General features: G+C 37.7%; 1 protein-coding gene across 2 annotated transcripts in view; it reads right to left on the bottom strand.

Moving 5' to 3' along the window:
• The window catches only part of LOC108693396 (headcase protein), a 156074-nt gene that overhangs the window by 31976 nt on the left and 113765 nt on the right, over window positions 1-10333 (bottom strand). The window contains exon 1 of one of the 2 annotated variants that reach the window (XM_018202298.1): window positions 6427-6471. The exons of the other annotated variant lie outside the window; for it this stretch is intronic. The gene's annotated coding sequence lies outside the window, so the exon portion shown is untranslated. Of the gene's footprint in view, window positions 1-6426; window positions 6472-10333 lie in introns of those variants that run through there. 2 annotated transcript variants of the gene reach the window in all.

The following is a 10333-nucleotide window of genomic DNA, read 5'->3' as shown; positions in this document are numbered from 1 at the left end:
TGGGGGGGGGGGGAGGGGGGGGGGGAGGGAGAGAGAGAGAGAGGGGCCTACGTACCTGCACAACCGGTACTTGATCGCCGATCCGACTCCCTGCCATGTAGCCTCTCGTAGGTAGCTCAATTAAATGAATAGGCGTGCGCGTGCTACGCCGCTCGCAAAAATCTCCGTCGCCGCGCCGATTATGGCGAATATAGAAAATCGACCCTTGTCTCGTTCGATCGCCATTTCCGGTCCGGGTGTTCGGCAAATACCAGATGCGACGCATGCGGTTATTCCATCTTTCCGCGACTCTCCGGGCACGTCCGATATTTCGATATTCAATATCGCCCAAACGTATGCACATCCGCGATTTCCCCTCTTCGTGTTACAGCTTTCTCCCTCACTCACCCTCGGTATAAAATAGATTTTCTCATTTTGGATGCGATGGACGCTACCCAGACTGCATGGATATTCGTTAATTATGTTAATGCGCGATATGTTGTTTTATGACGATAATGCGGCGCGATACTCGATACGGTCTGAAATCGTTGATATGTGAAATATTACGTTCGGAAATTTTATTTAGATACTCTTTTAGAACATGTATCGCATTACCTATGGATTATGGCTTACTTTGCGGTTTTACGTCAGAAGATTATGTCAGAAGTTATAAAAAAAAAAGAAAAAACAAATTAATAGCGAGGTGGAAGCGAAATGCGCGTTATTATTGTAACTCGGATAAGTCAATCCTTTTTAATCAACTCGCAAGATCTTTATATCTGCAATATAAGAAAACACGATGACGTACTTTATATTTGAATTAACTGCAGCAATGAGTAACTGACTATGTATTGTTTATAATCTCATACATATTCTTCAAAATAATTCCATTTTACATTATATATGCGTGTGAGAGTTCATAGAGATTTTATCTCGTAAAGAAACGATGTAATTTATGCTCGAAAGAATAACTGCATAATAAAACGCATAAAAATACATAAAGTTTTTTTTCCAAGTTTTAATGACATAAATCGACAAGAATATCGTTTTGTACAATATCTTCTTAACATTCCGTGAATAAAGATAGAATGATACTGATATCAATTCGTATCAAATGGAAAGCAATCGTTGTTGAAGTCGGAATGTTTCGTGAATTATTATCTGAAAGACAAGGCTTATTCAATTGGCATTCCTATTTGTTGTTTTCAGTACAAACGATACGACGGATAATTAAGGAATATTAAAAGAACAAGACACGAAGGAAATCAAGATAATACAATACTCGGCAATACATTTTCGAGATAAGACGAGAAAATGGGAGAAGGAAACGAGGAGTTGATGCGAGAGTTTCAAGCGATATCAGACGGAGGTAAAGCAAACGCATGAAACTGGTCTCTTCGCTCCTTATTCCTGTTTTTCCTCTCGCTTCTCCTCGCGCGGGTCCAGAAGCAAACCAGATTACGATCCATTTTGTTGATCGGCGCGACGTGCGGCAATCGATACGATTGCCTCGTTTGCAATCGAGAAAAGAGGATCAAGATCGTCCAATCGGCACGAGCGGCATTGCACAAAATGAGGAAGTGGAATAAATGTTTCTATCCTTAATTAAGCGAACGCGGTATAGTGGTTGCGCTTTATCGAATGTTCACCAGCGGAAAAAGCATTTTTAGCTCGTCGGCGCGGAAGTGGCGCATTTATCTTGTGATAGAGAGATGAAACACCAGTATGCGGCTAATAATAATCGATGTTCGTGTAAAACGGAACTCATCAGTAAATATACATCAAATTTAATTTAAGGCTCGAGTATCGAAATCTTTAGCTTATAGATAATACAAATAATACAATATTTTATATGGAAAAACGATATAAAACAGATGTTTTTCTACGAAATTATATAAACACTATTGGATAATTTATTTTTTTACGAGAATTAATAAGTAATACGACAAAGAGAAAGAGAAATATTTTAGCATTCAATATAAGATAAATTAATTCATTTCAATAAGCTAATATCAGATAGTAATACAAGAAAGTATGATTTTTTTGATACTTTTTTTAACTCTCTATCGGCCAAATCAAAACTTTGAAAATACAGTCGTATTTTGATTGTAAATTGTAGTAGATAAAATTAAATACATAAAGAATAAGTGAAATACTATACGATTTTTACATTGTTAAAAATTTCGTAATAAATTTAAATAACATGTAATGGAAGCTTGTAATTATGAGATAAAATGAAAAATAATGAATGGTTTAACTGAAAACTAAGTTACAATCTTAAATATAATGGACGTGTGCATCAAATTTCATAAAATTGTAAATTGAAAAGTACATTAAATTTAATGTAATTACATTTAATGTAATGTCATGAAATGAAATTCAATTTGTGTCAACAATTTAAAAGTACATTAAATTTTATGATATTTTTAATACAGCGTATGTTAGTAAAAACCTCATTATTGCTTATATAAATATGCAGGAAATTTTTTCAGGTTTTTATACAGTCCGCTGGAACAATATGAAAATCTGCATTGAAGCTGAAAGAGTTCAGGCGAAAAAGGGGAAATCCCACATGGCCGACGCACGAGAGATAAAATTGTTAAACGCAGTTAAAGTTTTCAAGAACTTGCAGCATATGCATTAAATATCAGTATACAAGAGAATTAATCATCCACCGAAAGAAAAAATTGTTGCAGTAAGTAAATACAACTCTCTCTCTCTTTCTCTCTCATTTTCTGTGTTCGCTCGACAAATCCACTAATCGACAAGACAGAATTCAATCAAAACTTACATTCGTGATCATAGATTTATCCATAATACGCAAGCCTGTCATAGTAAACTATTTTAATCGTGCCCTAACAAACAGTCAGGATACCAGCAATTCGCGATCGCGTGAGGAAGCAATATCATATCGCTAGATGCTCGCCCACGATTGTTCTAGTGCAGGTGGGCTAATAACGGCGAAAAAAGAAATGTAATGGAATTTTATTCTCGTGTGAGAATGCTTTCAACAGATTCATTAATCTTCCACCTATTGACGTGATATATTGACGCCGTAATATTGACATTAAAATAGGTCCAGCCATTGATACAGCAAATTTTCTGAGTAATTAAAAATTGTGTATATATTAATTAATTAAATAAATGTTCAGAGAATGAATTTATCTTATTTGCAAATATCTTATTCGGTTAGAACTTAGGATTGTATCGATTAATCTCTCGGTTTAATTATTAGATCCTCGGGTCCAAATCAAAATACGTATCATAATTTTAAATTACGTTTGTATCTACATAAGCTCTTTACCTTTAATTACCAATTCTAAGCTCTCTACTCGTATCTCACAACAAATTACTGTAATTCTTCGTAATATGCACTTTACATTGCCATTGTGTACAAATAGAAACGCGTACCGATGATAAAAATTAATCAATCGGGGAATACTGACATGTCTCATAAATAATACTAACATTACCTTGTTAGTCGTTATTAACTTCGTTTGTCGCAAAAGTCACGCACGGATGAACTATAGGGATTACGAGATGCATTCTCCACGGCATCTTAAAAGCAGCGTCGACAATTTTACGAGCTTCTTATAATTACACACTCGGTACTAAGTACAACTAGTGCGACTTCGTACAGCCATAAAATGGAACGACGCAAGCGATAGTCATTGGTCCGGCAAATTAGCAACGCGACGTTTATTAACCATCGATCCTACATCCCATCTTGCAGTTTTACGCGTCTCGGATAGAGATTGTCAACGTGACATAAATTTCTCGAAGACCTTGATGCGTCCTTCAAATATAAATCCGCTACTGCGCTTCTAAACTTGCCATTTGTTTTTGCAAATTATATATTATAACACGAACGGCAAAAGAATGAGAAAGTCGGTAATTTCGCGAAAAGTGGAACAATCGATTTAATATTCCGACGAGATACTAATATCGACGTCGATAAATCATAGATAATATTGTAGAACATTACCTCTACAACGGAATAGCTCTTTTACGACTGCAATGAGCTAGCTTGTCACTTTTTAAAATGTCTGTAATCTCGACGTTATCACCGTGTCGCAAAGTCGACTCAAATAGGCTTTGATACGAATGTCGTTCGCGTCACAAGTAATCAAGTACAAGAGATACGGAAGGTCGGATAAGGAGGAAGAGATATTCGCGGCCACGAGAGGCAACGGAGTCTTCGTGCTCATCGCAAAACAGCGCGAGTGAAAGAGAAGCGAAAAATACCTGATGCGGTTTGTTCGGAGTGGCACTCCCTGTCTGTCGACCCACGCCGACTATCTCGCGGGCTGCCACGCGATATTATTATGTGCACATGCCCATGTATCACGGACTACCTGACAGATCGCGTCCGTACGGGAGAGCGAACAGCCGGCTAGGTGTGGTTGATACTCGCGCGGTTGTGTGTACGATAAAATAAACGAGCTTGACTCTCTCTCTCTCTCTCTCTCGCTCTCTTTTTCGAACGCCCTCCCATCTTACACCAATCTATCATTCCCTCTCTTTCTTTGCTTCCTCGCTCCTCTCAGCACCGCAACGACGCCTGTACCGACAACTTTTAAGGTCACAGACCTCGGTGCCTGCCCCCCTTATATCCCCCGTCGTCGGGCGAAATGAGGGCGGACCGGAGAAAATTTCTTATGAGTCCTCTCTTCGCCACTGCACTTCAAAGACCAATTCGCGATGCGTCTTGCATTTCTTCATATTACGTTCGTGAATGTACCGGATTCGGTATAATGTATTTAAAGGATGTTGATTGAGCATCTATATATAATTATTTATATATAATTTTTATTTTCGAGAGAAAGTCAAAGTTTTGATTCTTAAAAGTTATTTACAACTTCTTCCAAAGAACCCATTATCTGTACTTGTAATAAGGATGGAAAATTATATGTATATATAAAAGATAATAAAAAGATAACAGAATCACTGATTATAATCTTTCCACATCCCGCTCTCTATATTCAGTATGTGTAACAAAAAAATAAGTTAGTGTACTTTCAGAGTCACATTCTTTTACAGGTTTCTCGTTCAGCACGAATAACGACGCTGCCAACGTCAGCGAGTGTAAACTCGATATCTGGTTTCGCCAATAAACGCAAAAATTGGAAATGCAAATGTACGTCGGCGAGCTCGCGTAGGTCAACAACCGGCTGACGAGGTAGACTGATTAATCACAAAGTACGCCCACGTAACTAGAAATAAGATAGGCGTGACAACGTCAGGAAAATGCAACAAAATATCAAATAACGGAAAGTGAGTGTGACTTTGTTTGTTCCCGCACAAGTCGCATATTATTATTATGTACTCAACCAACGTTTCAACTCTAGCGATTATCACGAATGTTGTATACGGGAGTTTCTTTTAGTTAATTCCACGAATACCTCTCGAAAATTCTAAAATTCGCTTTTATATTTCACGAATATTTTTCAGAACACTATTAATAATTACAATCCTCTTATTATCTAATTATTAGTCAAATACATATATAAATCAAATAAGTCATCATATAACAACAACTTTGTATATTTTCATGCTGTATATATATTTTTTCTAGTATAAAGATACGTGTTGCATCCGGTGACACGGTAGCAGTGTCTCGGTTATATTTTACACTGTTCCGTGGTTCTGCATTTATAGATCTCTCGTATTTAAAAAGAAGAAAAGAAGATAAACTCACACTTCAAGTATCGCTCAATATTTTACGCACAGCAGCTTTATCTACGTTCGCGTCTTATATAAATCTCAAATATCGATATTGGGCGAAGCATATCGAAAGCGGATTACGCAAAACGCAAATGCATGTAAACGGATAAGCGGTGAAGAAAGCATAGGACGATACGAGAACGCTGGACCATCTTCGGCCACCCCCGACAGACTCCTCCGAATGAAATCTAACAAAGGAAACAGGCTACCGGCATATATCCTCACATATTGCCCGACTAAGCGGATAAGGATATGGAACGCAGGATCCTCAAACGATCCTCCGACAGCACAAAGGGAGCCTGATTGCCCGTGGATGATTTACCGCGACAACGGCACACGACTCAAGCCCGCGACACTCCACGATATCCGTGGATGCACGCTATAATAAAAGCTAAGATAAAAGCTAAGTAAGATCGAGTATAACTCGAAACACGCAAACGCGGGAGAAGAGATGCGGATTGGGGCCGCCAAGCGGAGACGATGAAGTCGAAAAAGAGCAAAGAGTGTAAATGCGACCTTACGACAACCTGACAACAACTGAATGATATACCGAGAATATATTTTGCGAATAAAATGTATACGTGATGTTCTTTGAGAATTCAACATTCAATATGTTTACCATTTTCTGTGAAATAATTACATTTTTGGGGAGAAGATCCTTTTAGAATTTATTATTGTTTACTTACTGTGCTATGACAAAGTCTAGATATCATTTCTATTAACCTGGACTCTCTAGATACCCGTTGATTTTATCTCTTTGCAATCAAGAAACATCTCTCCAGGAGACTTACCTGAAAAAGATAAAGAATATTATAATTATTATATATTCAAATTATTAAATACATTAGGAATAATCAGAAAATGTAATATATAAGAATGGTTTTTACTCAATCATCTTTTCATGTGAGCTCTTTCTTTTTTAGTACGTAATCCTATTACGTTTTATTTTCTCCATAAGTAACGCTTAAAGTATATCCTGATTAATTTTCTTCTTACGTATAACTCGTTAAACATGAAAGGGTTAGACTAAAAGCTTCTATTCCGCTATTTTTCCGCTAGTAAGAACGCGAGGAAACATATTCGCTATTGCCTCTTGCCGGAAGTTTCTTTGTTCTCAAGATCTCTCATTCGTTTGTACGCCCTTGCTCACTGAACTCATGATATAACAGAAGTAAAATAGCAGGATAAATGCAGGTAAGTCATTCTCGGCCGGTCGACCGTAAAAGCGGAAAATATCTCTTACGTTTCCCGGGTTATTTACCTCCTCGCTTCATTCGTGAGACATCGAGGGGGCTAAAAGCATGTAATGAAAATAGTCCCTCCTAATTCGGCGCGATCTCTGACCGTATGGCTCGTCTTCTACTATCTAAAAATAACCCCCGCTCGGACCTCCTCTCATTACGACTTCGTAATAACGGCTGTGTCGCCTACGACCCACGCCATTTCATTTCTTCGATGGCAATACTGACGCATGTGGGTCTTATTGTCACGCGAACACGTAGGAAGAATTTTCTCCTTTGCGAAACATTCTCCGCTCGCAACCTTGAAATACCATGGAAAAAGAAAAAAATCGCATAAAACGTAGTACGTTATCGATAGTATTTATTAGAAAGGATTTATTAGCGAAGGTAAAGAAACGTTGGTGATGTCAGTAGCGCTGAAAGCAATTCAGGAAGTAATAATTGTTGGACGATCCCCTCAACTATGATATAATCAAGGGGTGGATCGTAGCAAAACGATTTCAACGAGATCTCGTCGTAATATAATCTCGTAATAACCGTTCTCCACCCTCATGCGCGTGGTGCCTCGTAGATCGCGTAGCAAGATACAATTTTATCTATTAGACGTTCCGACGAACGTAGGCCAAGAAATGAAACAGAAAGGACAAAAATGAAGCAGCATGCCTGTCCTACTCGTGCCATTTATCATACATCTTGCTCCATAATCTAGACTACTAAAATGGCTAAGATGTACGTTTTCTTAGGTCTTCCGTTCTATCCCCGCGGTACTAAAAATTAATGAGAAAACACGACCACCCAGAGAGTTTTATCTCTGATTTGTAAGTTTCAAGTATTTGAACAAACAATATGAAATATTCTTTAAATTATTCTATTCCTTTAAAATTAAACATTAGTTTATAATTATATATTAAATATAAACAGGAAAAGAACAAAATTATAAAAAATAATCATAAACAATTATAATAATTGTAAATTTGGAATAAATATGGAAATATTCGTAATATCAAAAAAATTTGATTATAATAAGAATATTCTTTCGAATATACTTATTATAATCAAATTTTGGATGTTTTATAAACTCTATTGATTTATAACTCTATTTTTCATAAGAAATTTATAATTTACATGGTATTGTAATTCAAACCATGTTCATGCTAATCGCGTTTAATGGTGCAATTTGTGTGTTATGATACGAACCCATCCAGAGAGCAGATGTGTGCCGATACAAAGATCAGAAACAGGGAGAAGCAAGCCGCGGCAGTTTTGTCTCTCGTCGCTAATCCTCGTCAGCTCTCTAATTCTCCCGTAGAATCGTTAAGCTAGCATCGCCTACCCTTAGAGGAACCAGCGTTCATTTCTCTCTCTCTTTTGTGCTCCCTCATCCCATGGGAGAGCATCTCGGTCTATCAGCAGTCCGCTTTTCGGCCGTCGGCAGTCAGCTACGACGATAGAGCGTAATTTCAAGCTCTTATCAGTCGGCACCTCCGACCTCAAGGGATGTCTTTGTCGTTGGAGGCAGCGAACCGGAAAGAAGGATAATCTTCTTCCTTGCTCTCTGACTACCAACGAGGGAAAGGAGGAGGCATTTCGCGCTCCATGTCTGTTCGTTACAAGATCTTGGTTATCTGGTCAGGAAGGAGAGACTTGGAAGACCCGGAGTCGATGGCAAATGTGTCGCTTGAAGAGATGTCAAGGTGAATCCTCTTGAAAATGGAGGCTCGAATAATGGAGAATTATAGGCAGAGAATTTGGATGAAGAATAAGTGGGGGAGAGATGAGAGAAAGAGCGGAGCAAATTGTGTAATCCCGTGGCTACCAATAATTGTCGAAATTTGCATATCTTCTATACTACTCATTCGACTGAACGAGGAGAACTGAGAACGACTTCCTAATCTACTCACGGGATTTCTTTCTTTGCGACGCAAGAGACTTCCGCATAGTTTGTTCTTTCATTATAGATGAAACAACATAAACAACGAATTGTTTCAATAACAAAGAACATGCGTAAGTTACTTTTTTTGTGAAATATTAACAATTAATATAACTTTGTAATACAAAATAGTAATGCATAAAACTTCAAGTAGATTTCAATCAAAGCTCAAGTATAATGTTAAAAATATGTGAGCAACCTCATGTAAATTACATTTTCTTATAAAATAATCGGTGAATATCGGATAAATTCATTCGGATTTCATTCGAACACTTTCCATATGATTGAGAGAATAATGCTGCATGTATGATCGCTCATAAATAATGGATATTCAAGCAAGAATGAGCGCGGGAAAGATAGAAGGCCCTCTCCTTCGATGAAGAAAAAGATGTGCAAAGGGGAGAGAAAGACGTCGTGTAATCCTGCCACTACCAGTAATTAGCGACATTTGCATATCTCTCTCGGTGACTGTCTTGCGCCGCAGCAGAAGAAAACGATTTACATGCGAATAGCCCCACTTTGAGGGCCGCAAAAATGACTGCGTTCTCGTAAATAAGAACTGTTTACGAATACCAAGAAAACCTCTGCGCATCATGAGAGAAATTGCGGAGCCCGAGGTAAGGAGGGCTTAAGAGAAAAACTCTACGGAACGATTATGAAGTGCGAGAAGCCTCAAAGCCGGTGATCCTCGTGGTATTAATGGAACCGAATAAATCTTAAGATTGAAATTAAATTTCTTTCTACGTAAATCATATAAATTACTTTAAAAAATTTCTTTGAAAGCAATTAAAATTAATTGCATCGTTAGTGATTGATCAATTATTCGCAATTAACTAGAATTTCTCCAGGCAGTGTTTCTCTCGTCATATATTTTATATTGATATTATAGATGTAATTTAGAAAGGAATAAAAAACATGCAGACAAGATTCAAAGCTGAAGATCGAAGGATTTCTAATTATCTCGATAAATGATAATTATCTCGTTAAAAGCGCTGTAAATGTCAGTCACCTGCTTTCGAGTTTACTGCTTGCGTGAAGTTTCGCCGGAAAGTTTCGCGAAAAAGCTTTAACGACCGAAGCAAATGTTGGTCGTTGCCTCAGTATTTCGCTTTGCATAATTGCGACATAATTCGCGCGCTTTATCGTTCCTTCGTGTCCTTAATGTCTCGGAAAGTTTCGGAGCCCAGTCTTAGAACTGTGGTAGGGCGACAATGGCTCGTTATAGAGCCTAATGCTACCGTGAAAGAACTAGGATTAAGAGTTGTAAACCACCTTGCAAATTGCCGACTGTCCTTGAAAGTCAAAATCCAATGACATTAATGTCACGACAAGAAAATATAATCTATGGGAGAAAAAAATATAGAGAAATATTAATCCGACAACAAAATAAAAAAAGCGTACTAACGGATACAAAAATAGTAATCGTCACGCTGACAGGAATAACAAACCAAACTACAAT

The sequence above is a fragment of the Atta colombica genome, unplaced genomic scaffold (genome assembly GCF_001594045.1).
Source record: "Atta colombica isolate Treedump-2 unplaced genomic scaffold, Acol1.0 scaffold9, whole genome shotgun sequence".
NCBI lineage: Eukaryota > Metazoa > Arthropoda > Insecta > Hymenoptera > Formicidae > Atta > Atta colombica.
This window is presented reverse-complemented; position numbering and strand designations above follow the sequence as displayed.